Raw genomic sequence first — 12,092 nt, 5'->3', positions numbered from 1 at the left:
GCCGCAAAACATATTTCATAGCTTGATAGCTAATAAAGTTGTATTTATTGTTATATCAGACAAAAACTACAGTTTTTTTGCATGTATTAGGCTATTTATTACATTATATAAAACTGTTAACCTCTAATAAGAAACAAAGAACTCCTAAAAGGAGAATTACAAATAATACACAGGCCTACTTTAAAATAAATTAAACACAGCACTTGTGGAGTCCTCTGCACATTTGAAGGAAAAAAAATTGTTTTTATTAAAATGGGCCCACTTTGAAATAAATAAAACATATAGCTGCACCCTAAAAAGAGTTAAAAGCAACTTCCAGGTTAAAGACACCTGTGAATAAATGTGTAGGAAAATGATGAAGAAACTAGATTTTCAAAAAAATATACAAAAATATACACTACAGTGACATCTGGCGTCGTTTTGGTAAGAAATGTTCACTTCCGCATAAAAAAGCCTTGGCACGTGACCTCCCGCGTGTGACGTAACACGAGGGACACAAGGGGGAGAGCGGCCGGTGTAACGTATTAATAAACATGGTACAATAAACAATGCTAGTTTCGACACAGAAGACACAGAAGAAGTTGAACATGAATATTCGAATGCATATGACGGACCACAACCTTATAATTATGAGCCTGCTAGGCGTCCAAGAGACCAGGAGCAGCCAAGGATTAGAAGAAATAACGGCCATCGGAGAGAAATTGAGCTGTGGTGTGAGGAGAACCAGTGGAGAACTGGGCAGCTATCTTGGTGAGTGACCGGCGTTAGCTACAGAATGTTAGCTAACGTCACATCACAACATTGTAAAGTTAGCTATCATATATCAGGCTATAACTAAAGTAACATTGATAATATAGTAACGTTACTGGCAGGACTGTTGATACTGATCCATAACAGAAACTAATGCGCAAGTATCAGCCGTATCTCGCGTTACCTAATGCAACTCAACACTACGGTGCTGTGTACCGGAGGAGAGACGGCTGATACTTGACGATCTGGCGGAGAAAGGTTGTGGAGCCTCCGTTGATATGCCGTTGTAAATGGCTTGATGGAAAGCAGGTGTGTAGTCGGGGAGGGTGCACAGCTGATTGCAGCAGGTGAGTGGAGGTTGAGCCGGGAGCCAGGAGTGACAGCCACCACGCCCACACAAACAACACAGACAGGGGGAAACAAACAAACAAACACAAAGGAAACGGCTGGAGCAGTACAGCCACCACAGCGTTACCTAATGCAATGTCTTACGGTGCCGTGTACCGGAGGGGAGAGAGAGAGAGAGCAGCGAAGGGGGGGGAGAGAGAGAGCAGCGAAGGGGGGGGGAGAGAGAGAGCAGCGAAGGGGGAGGGGAGAGAGAGAGCAGCGAAGGGGGGGGGGGGGAGAGAGAGAGCAGTGAAGGGGGGGGGGGAGAGAGAAGTAATACGGTTTCCTGATAAAGCTGTGGAGAGTATGTGCTGCAGGGAGGTGGATGCACAACGCACCCAGGAACGAACGCTAGCTCCGGTCCTTTTCACTGTGGACTCGATGTCCTGACAGGCTGGTATTTTTGCAACCTGCACAAACACAATACTGCACCATGATAACAAATGGTGAAATACAATGTAAAACTACCGAAAAATACCAGCTCCTTAAAACACAACCGCTCTACTCAACGCAACTCTACTATATGGTCAGAGAGCGGAGATGTGTCCCCTGTGTGATGTAATATGACGCGTTTGACGTCACTTTTTTAATTGTAATTTTCAAGCAAGTTTAAGCATAAATGTAGAAAAAATAAAAACCTGCAAGATGCTCTTTAAAGGTAGGTTAGGTAAGAATGGAGAAACCAGCTCGAGTGCGCTAGAATTTGAAAATACACAACCGGAAAAAATATGCCTCTTCCTTCAGACTTTCTTACAGAGTCCCTCCTCCAACACACACGAACGCGCATCATCAATGAGGCCACGAGATAAATTTGTGCACAGATCATAGACTATATATATAAAAGGCACAGATGGAAGGCTTACAGGCAGGTAGGCCATCCAATCATTCTAAAATGATTGGTCGTGCTTTTTACAGCGCAATGGCTTCCAGAGATTAATTTTTGTATGTATTTATTGTCAACATTTATTTCAAGAGACTTTTATTTCATAATGAAACATTTATTTATTTCAAGAGACTTGTATTTCATAATGACACATTTATTTATTTCAAGAGAATCGTATTTCATAATGACATATTTATTTATTTCAGATGACTTGTATTTCATAACGACGCATTTATTTATTTCAGGTGACTTGTATTTCATGATGAGACATTTCATGATGAGACATTTCCATTCCTTATATGCAAATGAACGGGGCGTGGTTAGCTCACAGATCCAGAGACCCAGACCAAAGCAACAGCACCACAACATTGACACTAACTGGTTCTTCTCTGGTCCGCCCAATGCTGCTCTTCTGAGAGCAACCGCTCTGACAGCTCTCTCTAGTCTCTACTGGGAAACAGCTAAAAGTCCTTCTGGAGGTAAGCAGCAATGCAACACAATTACACCCAGTCTGAGAGTAAAATATTTCTCGAAGGTTCGTTTTGCTTTCTTACAACGTTAAGTTAATGTTAACGTAACCTTAAGTTTGCTAGGAGGCTATTGTTACGAGCTAGCTGTCTTAGCTAACAACAGTTAGCAGCTAACGTTTTCTTCAGTTTGTGTTGTTCTGAAAAACGTGATGTAGTTATTTAAGGGTATGTTAAATTAACGTTATTTTACAAGTTGAAAGAGTTAAGTTGTGTTTAAAATCGTCAATGTAATGCACGTTAGCATAGCCGTGGGAACAAGTTTCAAATGGGGGGTGCTGTGGGGATGACACCAGGGCCGGTTCTGACTAATTTGCTGCCCTAGGCAATATTTTAGCTAGCAATGGAAAAACCTCTACAAAAGACCAATACACTACAAACAGAGAAACGTATTGACATGGTGGACAGCTTATATAAAAAGGCTTCAAATGTATTTAGTATTGTATGAACATGTTTTAATTGGGGGGTAGTCGTCACTTCCTCTAGGGGGGTCCCGGGTGTCCCCCACGGGAAGATTTCTTTTATCATTTTAAAGTAAAATGCTTCAATCTGGTGCACTTTGAGCACCCAATTACTAGAGACTGATCTAGGGGTTACAACTCTAAACACCCACATGAAAAAGATCGGTTTGCATTTTATTAATCAAATAAGTATGTGAACATTTCCAATAACCTACCATAGCCAATACAAAATAAATGTTAAAACTTATTTTATTTTTGTGGTTCATTTATATCTAATTTTAACATTTATTTATGCATATTTTTTTATCTCTCCAGATTTAAACAATATTTTTGGTTTACTGTCCTATTGGAATGATTTCAAACCTGTTTTTATTTATCCTAATAATTATAAAGGTGTGCCTTGGAAATATTTGTTTACATAAATTGTGACCAAACCGTTTGAGACCCACTGAGACAACTTAGACTAAAGTGAACTATCTAAACACTCAGAGTCCTTTACCTCACTGAGCCTCTCAGTCTGACAGCAGAGAGCACTCCCTCCACATTATTGTAGAAACAGCTTCTTATGTCCGTTAGCGCAGCAAAAGCTAACAACAATCCCCACCGGTACCGGTGCACCCCCTCTCTCTATCTCTCTCTCTCTATCTCTCACTCTAACCGGGGTGAAAAGGGTGTTATCTTTACTTAATTATGAATGTTGTTACATCAAGGCTGAAAATTCGGTTTTTTTTTGGTATTATATTTGTATTTAATCTTGTGGAAGTGCATATCCCCTGTCCTCCACCAGGGGGTGCTGCAGCACCCTCAGCACCCCTACTTCCCACGGCCCTGCACGTTAGAGGTTTTTAGTTGGACATGAAGTTAGCTAACGTTAGCTAACTCTACCAGGTTAGCATATTAAGCTGTACTTTCTGTGGCAGCTAGCTTAATACAAAGAGGGGTTTTGTGCTTCATTGCAAACTTTTCTTTGTTAATCTACCTGAAACTCTAGGGACAGTTTGTTTCTACTCAACTATACAGACCATTGTTGAGGAGATGCAAAACATACTGTACATGAGTTGGGTCCAACATATACCTTGAGTAATGTTACTTTGCTGCTAAAAATGAAACATCATTATCAGATGAGGACATCACCAAAGTGTGTGAGTCTGTCAGGGGATTTGATCTGTTCTCTGCATGTCGTACACACTGCTCTGGTATTACTTATCTTGTAAAATGTAAGTCTCGCTCTTGTCATCGTTCAGGCTTTGCATTTGAACTCCTATGACTGGTTGCGGACTTGAAGGGAACGCCTTCCTGACATCCAGGAAAAAGGTGAGATTCTAATACATTTGAATGCCAAAAGCAAGTTATTGTTTTAACTTTTTAAATATGATTGTTTTGGGGCATTTCAGTTTTATTGGACAGAGGCAGTAGAGATCTACTGGAAACAGTGGAGAGGGAGGAGATGATATGCAGCAAAAGGCCCAGCCGGATGGTTGCTGCTCCGTGTGGAACGTGTTCTATCAGGTAAAGCACTTTGGTACCCAGTTATTTATGGTATTGAGTTTGAATTTAGCCTTTGGAATGTAATTTCCAACAGTGCATTGTAAAGACTGAAAGATGTAAAGCTTGACATGATTTGGTCTTTTACTTAAGAGGATGTTTGTCCTCCTGTCTTCTCTTATTTCCTTATCTTTCTTTCAGGTGTAACATCTACCAATGGTTGTACATGACAGAGACCTCCTCCACCTCTTTGCTGTCTTACTAGTCAATCCTTCTGATCAGGTCCTTTCCTAAATAGTGGTAAGTTTTACAGTTCAGTGTACGTTAATTTAGCAACTTAATGCTTTACCGCTGTTGAATAAACCCTATATTGCTAGTCATTTTATTAAAACTACGATTTTAAACATTTTGATTCCAATTACAATAAGTTATATTTGTAAAACATATCTTAACATCCATCAGCAATCAATACAACAAATCATCCAACACTAAATAGAAGAAATCTGGACCTATTTCTTTTTATACAGCAGCATGTTTTGGGACTGCTCATTGATGTCATCAAGAGCCATTGAGTCTACCTTTTTGTAGTCGGCCTCTCAGAATGTTTATCATTTCTTTGTCTCTTAACATTCCTATAATTATTTTTTTTGTTATTGTTGACATTGTTTTGTTCTTTATTTTTGTTGTGAGAATAACTTTGCAATTATTGTGTAAGTGCTATATAAATAGTTATACTAATATTATTGTTGTTACCATCATTACTATTATTAATAATGTCTTCTTTGTTTTCTTTATTTATCGCTGCAGAAAGGATCATGTCAGCCCACATGAAACACCTGATCAAGAGTTTGTGAACCTCACTGCTGCGGACACCTGTGTGAAATTCGACTCTGACTGGAACCCTCAAAATGACCCGCAGGTACGATATATATATCTGCTCTGTCTGTCCTAAAGATAGTTCAATAGGGCTACAACAACAACAGTCTTTCCGTTTATTCCCTCGGTTCTTTAAGTGTATATTTTCCCATTTAATGCTTAAAAACGTTGCTCTTTTGACCCCTCTTTAAAATTTTTATTTCAGGCTCAAGCTCGGTGTCATCGTTTTGGCCAGTCTAAGGCGGTGAAGGTGTACCGTCTGATCACTAGAAACTATGAGAGGGAAAAGCTGGACAAAGCTAGTCTGAAGCTCGGGCTGGACCGTGCCGTCCTGCAGAGCACGAGTGAGAACAAAGAAGGCAACAACAACGGGATGAGAAAAAGAAAATCTGTCATATTTCTAGATGCCAAGTAATTTTTGGGTCAGTCGCTGTTGCAGTACGCTTAGTTTAATTTCAAAAAGGGTTTTCTAAATCCACTTGTGTAAATGTCTCTCTGCGTCGCCTTTAGCCGGTCCAGCAGTTCTCCAAGAAGGAGATCGAGGACCTGCTGAGGAAAGGAGCCTACGCCGCCATCATGGACGAGAACGACGAAGGCAATCGCTTCTGTTAGGAGGACATCGACCAGATCCTGCAGCGAAGAGCCACCATCACCAGGTATGTTCTTAGCGGCACTAGCCACTTGCTCTTTGTGAGACACCAAGTACTTGGTTATTTGAAATGTAATATTGATGATGTAATAATTAAAACTAGGGATGGGTACCGAGCCCCAGTATTAACGGGGCCCGGGGCTGAATGATTAAAGACCGTGGTACCGTTAACGTCCAACGTTATCGATCTTTTTATCGGTACTGGAGATCTTTAAACAATAGATGTCATATGTATTATATCTACACAAACATTATATCGCAGTCTTACTGTCGCCAACTCCGTTTCTAATATGCAAAAAGACTACAAAGTGCGTCTATGATTTATTTTCGATCTTTCCAATCCAGACGAGAGATCTCTCTCCCCTGTCTGTGTGCGAGGGGGTGGGGCAGTTTACACACAGAACCTGCTACATGCATGCAACACACACACACACACACACACACACACACACACACACACACACACACACACACACACACACACACACACACACACACACACACACACACACACACACACACACACACACACACACACACACACACACACACACACACACACACACACACACACACGTGTGCGCACTCAAACACATGGCGGAGAGAACTAAGCGCCCCGAGTGTAGTTATGTTACCCGTCTTGAGCATGGATGTATAATAAGAACTGGATACAGCGTGGGAGGCGGGTTCTCGTTCTTTCCTATGAGAGCTGCTCATTGGCGCATGAAGTCAAAATGGCCCAACTTTTGAGAGAGCAAAACGTCACAGATTACCCAGCTTGCCTGGCTGTCAGAGCAGAAGAACCCGTTTGTGCGCTCACAGAGCATGCGCCCCTTAAGCCCCGCCCCCCCGAGCACACACTCTCGGCTCACTAGAAAGAATGGAGAGAGAGAATAAATCTAGATTCGTCTTTTAGTGCATTTTACAACTTTAAGGACTTAATGATTCTAGGGCTATACAATAGTTCATACTGGGTTGTTTATTTAGTTTCCAAAAAATTATCCACCGATTTACAGACGTCTCTTTCCCAATGTTAGTCAAGGGGAAAAAATATTTCTGGGCCGGTCGACGTCACAGACTGATAAGGAAATTGTAGTACCGCCGTTTGGACACAACGAATATTTTCCTCAGAGTCCGGCGCACTTCCTGGGGGCTAGGTCTTGAGGTGGAAAATGCTTGTTGCCAAAAGTGCAATAAGAGTTTAGCATGTATGTATGTATGTATGTTAACTCAATGATACAAACATGGGTTAATGATTAGAGGTAACTGAGTTATTTATTTTGTTAAAGTTACAGGTATTCTGTTTGTAGTTCTATCATCACATAATTTAATACGATTTGTTACAACAATGTTGTTTCTTATTTTCAGTTTGCTTCAAGCAGTGGCTGTACGAGAAAGACGTGGAGGACCAAGAAATGCTGGCCAGATTGGCAAAGACCGGAAGATACATAACAGAGAAGATAATGGATATTAACAAGAAAAATAATGTTTATAATTTCTTTGTTGTTGTTTACATTTTGAATTATATTTGTTATTTTTAAATCAAATGCATCTATTTTAGATGATGTATTTATTTAGATGTAAGTTTTTTTGTAATATTATTGTATTAAGTAAAAATACTGTTATGAACACTAAACAATGTCTTTATTTTGATAGTTACCAGAATACATTGTATATTTAATACTAACATAAGCTGGTGATAGATAAATGCTGGTCTGGGACACATATTTATAAAGAAAGAAACAGAAGGGAGGAAATGATGATAGCTACACTCAGAATAAATCACACAGCATTGAATGGTACGCTGCATGTCATGGGGAAAAGTAACAGTGACAAGTGTAGGAACTGTGGAGTTAAAGAAAATGTGGAACATCTATAAAGCTGAAAGAGAAAAACTAAAGGATAACGTTTTAGAGGCAGAGAGGGAATGGAGTGTGGTTGGTATTTGGGAACAAAAGGAGAGGGAGAAAGAGCTACAAGAAAGCTACAAGAAAGGCCTTTAGTGAAACTGGGGTAGGTAAAATTATCTAACATTAGGTCAGGAAAGATCATAGATTGTTGTTTTGTTTTGTTTTATTTATTATGTTTCTTATTTATTTATTTTTGGATTAGATCATAGATATGTCCATGAGTTAAGAGATGGAATGATATGATGATTCACACTCATGTACAGTAGGTGGCGGTATGCACCTTAAAGTTGTTTGCAATCCGCCAAAAAACCCAGAGAAGAAGAAGTCAACTGGTTTGCCAACGGACAATTTACACCGAAGAAGAAGAAGCGAACATTTCTGGCGGATGACATTTAGAGTATCATATTACATGCTATGTCTGACTCTGAGAAAAGCCTCTCCGAATTATTGAGAGAGGCAGCCAACCGCCGGGTTGATAGACCGGACAGCACATAGGTAGCGAGCATATCGCCTGAATATCCAGAGGCGGGCGTCCTGCACCTGTGCTTGAACCAACTTCTTGGACATCTTCCACACGAACACGGTGCTCAATCAGTATTTACAACTTCGTCATCCGTGTCGATATCTCGAAGAGCGCTTATCCGCCCGAGTACTTCGATAAAGTCTTCAATATGGGCCAACACAGTATCTGTTGGTAAACCGTGTTGATCAATTTGATCTGCTAAGGATAGCATAGCATCTTGGAGCCCACCGATGTCTTCCATGTTGTCTGCCCCGCCTTATTTTCATTTAGTCGTTTGCCTTATAGTCCTTCTCCTCCATTTTCTTCCTCTTCTCGAGTAGTCAGTGTTGTGGTGCTGTTGCTTTGGTCTGGGTCTCTGGATCTGTGAGCTAACCACGCCCCGTTCATTTGCATATAAGGAATGGAAATGTCTCATCATGAAATGTCTCATCATGAAATACAAGTCACCTGAAATAAATAAATGCGTCATTATGAAATACAAGTCATCTGAAATAAATAAATATGTCATTATGAAATACGATTCTCTTGAAATAAATAAATGTGTCATTATGAAATACAAGTGTCTTGAAATAAATAAATGTGTCATTATGAAATAAAAGTCTCTTGAAATAAATGTCTCATTATGAAATAAAAGTCCCATGAAATAAATAAATGTGTATTTAAATGTACATGTATACATATTTATTGCCTCATTTATTTATTTCAGAATTTATTTCATATGCATATTATATATATATATGTATTTATTTAATTATTGATGTATTTATTTATTTATTTAATTTTGGCTTAAATGGCATTCCATACAATACCGTCCTTATAAACGCTAAGCAAAATACCGTCCTTATAAACGCTGCATAATATCATAGACTGTATGCATAATATACAATATCTTTGTCAATATGACTGACGACCACACTTATGCAGTGCTGAGGTAATGTTAATTCATCATTTAATATTAATTCCTGATGGATATAAGAGGGATACATTATCAAACATCTGTATATATAGCCTATATATAATGTTTCGTTTTTTTGTTTGTCATGTAAAAGGTTAACGTTTATTTAATATTTTATAGACTTTTATAATATGTTATAAATGTCTATTTTAACATTAATATATATATATGTTTATAAATGAATAAATGTGTGTAGGCTATATATATATAACATAGTATCATTAAATAATGCTAATACTTAGACCAGCTGAGATGATAAAACACCAGTAAACATCTGTGTGTATAAATGAATAAATACATGTGTGAGTACATATAAGTGTGTGTTTATATATTTATATGTTTATAAATGAATAAATGTGTGTAGGCCTATATATATATAAAATAGTATCATTAAATAATGCTAATACTTACACCAGCTGAGATGATAAAACACCAGTAAGACAAAAAACAACTATTCCTGCTTTACCGCGACCACTATGGCTATAACTGCCGAAGATGAAGTCTATGACGCTAAAGCTACGTTCTTGCGTAATGCGGAAGTGGGCGTGGTTAAATCTAAACTGGGTTGGAATAACGATAGACGCAGCCGGGGTCAGGTCATTCACCCGCAGGAAAAGGCGCTCGCGCGGGACCGTAGCAGGATGTGACGCATATTTAGTTGACCTAATTAAAACCGTTTAGTTTTTTATTTATGTATCACAGTATCACCTCAAAATACAAGATACGAAACATTTTCAACCATGCAACAAAATATAAATAGTCCTACAAATACTTTTATTTTATTTCCTTCTTATCTTTGTCTAAGCTCAAGGGAGCCAGAGCAGAGGGCTTAAAGGGCCGCATGCGGCCCGTGGGCCTCGGGTTGCCGACCCCTGCGCTAGGGCTGCTGCAGCGCCCTCAGCACCCCCCTTCCCGCGCCCATGCTGTTTGTCTGTAGCCAATGCCTTGAACCTCGGCAAAAATGGCAATAGAAGCATTAGAAAGTCAAGGTAAACTTGCGGTTAACTTGCGGTCTGCAATGCGTGTCACGCTCGCGCACACAAGTAAATATATATGCACGTTCATTCTCACAACGCGTCAGACACAAGAAAATATACATTAAAAATGCACTTTGTGATGTATTTTATACATGAATATGTGTCCTCGGTGCGTCGGGGAAACCGCGCAGCGTCAGAAAATAAAACCCTCTCTTTTCCTCTGTACCCAAATCTTTTAAAAACAGGGCTACAACGAGCGAATACAGATTTGCTGCCGATCTGACGTCAAATCGGCAGCGGACCCACAGAAAATTGCTATCAGGAACAGTGTTTTGGACGTAATCTCGTCTTTGTTTACATAAGCAAGCCTCGCTAACACTCAGAGCTAACCTGTACTGTAGAGCACGTGTTTAAAAAGCAGGAAATAAAAAAAGGAACTCACCTTGTGATAAACCCGCAAGAGAAAAAGCATTTGAGCTCCATACTGTTTCAAAAATAATCCTTGACGTGGTTTAGAACAGGATGCGTTTTATCACAGCAGAATTTTACTTTATCTCCGGTAGAATTCTGATCAGGCATTAGCTCCGCCTCCTCTTTTTCTTTTTTTTAAGCTAAGGACCCAAAATCCGCGTTTCTCTAGCAGGGCTGCAAAAGAGGGGTACGAGCAGTATGAGGCATGGCTACAATGGGTGAACTGTTTGGTATTTTAAGCAAAACACTTCACAGACATGTTTTGTATAGGTATGGCCCTACAATATATTTTTCCAATATAGCATAATAGGTCCACTTTAATTTACATCAGAATCAGATTTTATTTTTATTTTGTTGTATTATTATTATCTTAATAATGGGACACAGAGTTTGGTCCGGATCCGGACCTTGCTCCGGAGTTTGAGAACTCCAACAAGCCGATCAGGACAGAGAGAGAATACACAGAGATGCTGTATGAGAACCAATTCTGAGTTTGGAAAATTGCACAATGCAAATCTATTCTAGTAGACCTCAAAAATTGAATTATGATCAGTAGAAATGGCCATGTCATGGGACCTTTAATTAAAGGTGGGGCATGTAATTTATTTCATTAACACTTGTTGTTATATTCCATGGAATGCATGGAATATAACACGGCATTAACATCCCGATAGCAATGGATATATTAAAAACTTTGACAATAAATACATAAAAACATTTCATCTGTGGAAGCCGTCAGGCTCTAAGAAAAGAAGAAAAAGGAGAGAAAGACAAGAGAGAGGGACTAAAGGGCGACAGTATGTCACCCAGTATTTCACAAGAAAAGGTGTGGTCCATGAGTGGTGGAAATTAGTCTAGCTAATGTTTTTTTTTTACTAAGCTGACATTAAAGTGGGGGTAGGTAAGTTTGAGAAACCGGCTCGAGATACACTTTTTGTTATATTCCATGGAATGCTCTTAACATCCCGATAGCAATGAATATCTGAAGTGCTTTGAAAAAAAAATCCATAAAAAAATGTCATCTGTGGAAGCCGTAGTACTGTAAAAAGCACGACCAATCATTTTAGCCGGCCCTTCTAAAATAACTGGATGGCCTACCTGCCTGTCAGCCTTCCATCTGTGCACAAAGTTATCTAGTGCCCTCATTGGTCATGTGCGCGTTCGTGTGTGTTGGAGGAGGGGCTGATTTTTTCCGGCTGTGTATTTTCAAATTCTAGCGCACTCAAGCTGGTTTCTCC

At 39.4% G+C, this 12,092-nt stretch overlaps 1 long non-coding RNA gene across 5 annotated transcripts; it reads left to right on the top strand.

Annotated features, from left to right (window-relative positions):
- The first annotated feature begins 555 nt into the window (after nucleotides 1-555).
- Nucleotides 556-9,123, top strand: LOC307038546. 5 transcript variants are annotated; one of them, XR_013808020.1, is made up of 8 exons: nucleotides 556-750; nucleotides 2,345-2,499; nucleotides 4,253-4,517; nucleotides 4,695-4,793; nucleotides 5,301-5,412; nucleotides 5,575-5,791; nucleotides 5,880-6,025; nucleotides 7,387-9,123. It is a non-coding gene; the product is annotated as an uncharacterized lncRNA (long non-coding RNA). The 5 variants fall into 5 exon arrangements; XR_013808021.1 differs by lacking the exon at nucleotides 556-750 and having other exon boundaries at nucleotides 1,413-2,499; nucleotides 4,253-4,322; nucleotides 4,403-4,517; XR_013808022.1 differs by lacking the exon at nucleotides 556-750 and having other exon boundaries at nucleotides 1,413-2,499; nucleotides 5,575-5,780.
- Nucleotides 9,124-12,092: the final 2,969 nt, after the last annotated feature.

The sequence above is a fragment of the Notothenia rossii genome (assembly GCF_949606895.1).
Source record: "Notothenia rossii genome assembly, chromosome: 5".
NCBI classification, from domain to species: domain Eukaryota; kingdom Metazoa; phylum Chordata; class Actinopteri; order Perciformes; family Nototheniidae; genus Notothenia; species Notothenia rossii.
This window is presented reverse-complemented; position numbering and strand designations above follow the sequence as displayed.